The following is a 3013-nucleotide window of genomic DNA, read 5'->3' on the forward strand; positions in this document are numbered from 1 at the left end:
CTCTTGCTCAGGCTGGTTTCGAACTCCTGAGCTCAAACAATCCGCCCGCCTCGGCCTCCCAGAGAGCTAGGATTACAGGCGTGAGCCACCCCGCCCGGCCTACTGTGCAACAATTTTGTTAGTAAATTTAACGAAGACCCCAGAAAAAGCATTTACTGCATACCTAACACAGTGCCTGGCACTTAGAAGGCACATATTTGTTGAGTGAGTAAATGAGTGAATAGATAGAAAAATGACTAAGTTAGGGGCAAGATCAATATGATTAATAAAAAAAGGTATTTAAGAAAATAATATTTAAAAGGTAAAGCAGTTTGCCCAAGCTCAGACAGCGAGAAAATGGGTGAGCTAGATTACAAGCCCAGACTAACTTCAAAGCATTTAACCTCAAAACTAGACAGAATACTCAGAAAAGAAATGCTAATAGGGACAAACATAAATTCCTGTCCTTACGAGGCAAAAATCTATTGCACAAGTACAGAATTGTGTATTGTTAATGGTCACAGTTCACATAAAAGAGACTTGATAACTTTGGTTGGCCGAAATCTCAGCCAAGCCCACAATGTGATCCACTACGAGCAAAGCTAATTCTGAGGCTACATTAATCAACATATTAAAGCAGTGAAAGTCCTGTTCAATCCAGCTCAGCAACACCACCTTTCATTTTTAGATCCTTGGCCAATGTCTTGAACAGGATGTGGTAAAATGATTTGCTTCTTTGTCCTTGTGTCCCTGTGTTTTACTATCACTGGAAATATGTAGGCTTTACCTCGTACAGAAATGTAACCAAGAACAGATCGAGACATTCCAGTTTTAATCATTCTTGATTACCAATTCTTTGTTTCAGGTCCAATTCTTGCCTTCTGACTGATACCCTTTTTTGGCATTTTGGATTGTTCCTTACTTCTGGACTACCTTTACTTGGTGTATTAGTCAAGGTTCTCCAGAGAGACAGAACCAGTAGGATACAGAGATAGATAAGATATTATAGATGTATGAGACGGGATTTATTAGGAGAATTTGCTCATGTGATTATGGAGGCCAAGAAGTCTCACAACAAGCTGTCTGCAAACTAGAGATCGTGGGATGCCGGTACCATGGCTCAGTTCTAGTCTGAAGGCCTCAGAACCAAGGAAGCTGGAGCCCTGAGAGCCCGGGGGGCGGTGGGGCAGGCAGGCACTGGTGAAAGTTCTGGGGTCCAAAGGCTGGTTAACCCAGAGTTCTGATGTCCAAAGACAGGAAAGGAAGAGTGTATCCCAGCTCTCCCAGATAGATCAACACATTCATTTTTTTCTTTGTTCCTGTTCTCTCAGTGGCCCCCAGGTGATTGAATGGTGCCCACCCACATTGAGGGTGAATCTTTCGCATCTTGTCCACTAAGATTCACATGCTGATCTTCTTTGGAAACACCCTCATAGGCACACCCAAAAAGAATGCTTTACCAGGTTCCTAGGTATTCCTGATTCAGTCAAGCTGACACCTATAATTACCCACCACACTTGGGAAATGACCATCAGCTGAGCTTTATGTTCAAGAGACCCAAGCCAGCAAGGTCCATTCCCACAATCACCCTAAAAATTCTAGGTTGGATCAAGCCTGGGCCCCAGTAATTTGGAAAGAGACTGGGCAAGTCTCAGACTATGATGGAACACTGTATTTGGATATGAGAGTCTCATTATGACAGAAAATGATAAGCTAAGGGAAACCAAGATGATTAAACATCTAGAAACCATACCATATGTACACATTTGATCTTAGCCAAAAGACTGAGAAAGAATATGATATACAAGAAAAAGGCATGATTGTATTCTGTATGTGAATATCTGTTATGCAGAAGAGGGAATTGTCTTAATCTCATTTTATAAGTAGGAAATGAGAATGGATGGAAGCTTTAAGGGGTCATTTTGGGTCTGATGGGAGGGAGAACATAACCTAAAAAAGGTATCTGGATCAGTCATGTTGGAACCCAACTCAAACCAATTTGTACACTGAAGACAATATACTGTCTTTTGAAACTGAAAAATTCAGAGGGAGGATTGGCTTCAGATTTGAGGGGAAAATGGGGTAAGATACAACAGAGGTAAGGAATTAATAACATTCCCGAGTCATTCCAAATTATCTCCAAAGGTTGGAGAGTTTAAGGTAGCTCTCTTGGAAGAGGTTGGTTTTTTAAATATTCTGAAGAATAGAATGAGATGGTTTTCAGGGAAACAATGAAAGATTGTTCTACACCATACAGCTGGAATTGAATAAAGAGAATAATAGATGTAGTAAGAGGTTCTCTTTGTAACTAGATTGGAACAAGAAGTGTGCAGAAGAGTGAAAGAATAGGAAATTTGAGATAGTGGCAGAACGATTGATGGGTGAGTCTTATTCTAACTCTCATGGTATTAAACATTTACGAAACCTTTAGGTCACAGACTCCTAAAAGTTCTTAAATGTTTATTTAAAGAGATCTACTTATCTAGAAAAGAATTATTATATTATTTATAAAAATATAACCATATGTTATTAATAGAATATCACATGTGATTGGATAATTTGCCAAGTCTATGACAAAATTTATAGACTTGACATTTCTAAGGAAAATATCAAAGTAGTATATAAAGTATCCAGATACCATCCTTTAAATATGAGTCTATATTCATAGTATATCTTTGGAAGAAGATACAAGAAATTGGTAGTAATTGTCTCTAGAAAGGAGACTTAAAGGACAGGAGTTGGGGTGAAAGGGAGAATTTTCATTTTATACCTTTTAGTACTGTTCAAAATTTTATATCATATGTATTACTTACTCAACATTAAATAAATAATTAATTAAATGCTAAACTTTTATTCTTGTTTTTTTTTTTGAGACAGAATCTCACTCTTTTTGCCCAGGCTAGAGTGCCGTGGCGTCAGCCTAGCTCACAGCAACCTCAAACTCCTGGGCTCAGGCGATCCTACTACCTCAGCCTCCCGAGTAGCTGGGACTACAGGCATGTGCCACCATGCCCGGCTAATTTTTTCTATATAT

The sequence above is a fragment of the Propithecus coquereli genome, unplaced genomic scaffold (assembly GCF_000956105.1).
Source record: "Propithecus coquereli isolate 6110/MARCELLA unplaced genomic scaffold, Pcoq_1.0 Scaffold9, whole genome shotgun sequence".
NCBI lineage: Eukaryota > Metazoa > Chordata > Mammalia > Primates > Indriidae > Propithecus > Propithecus coquereli.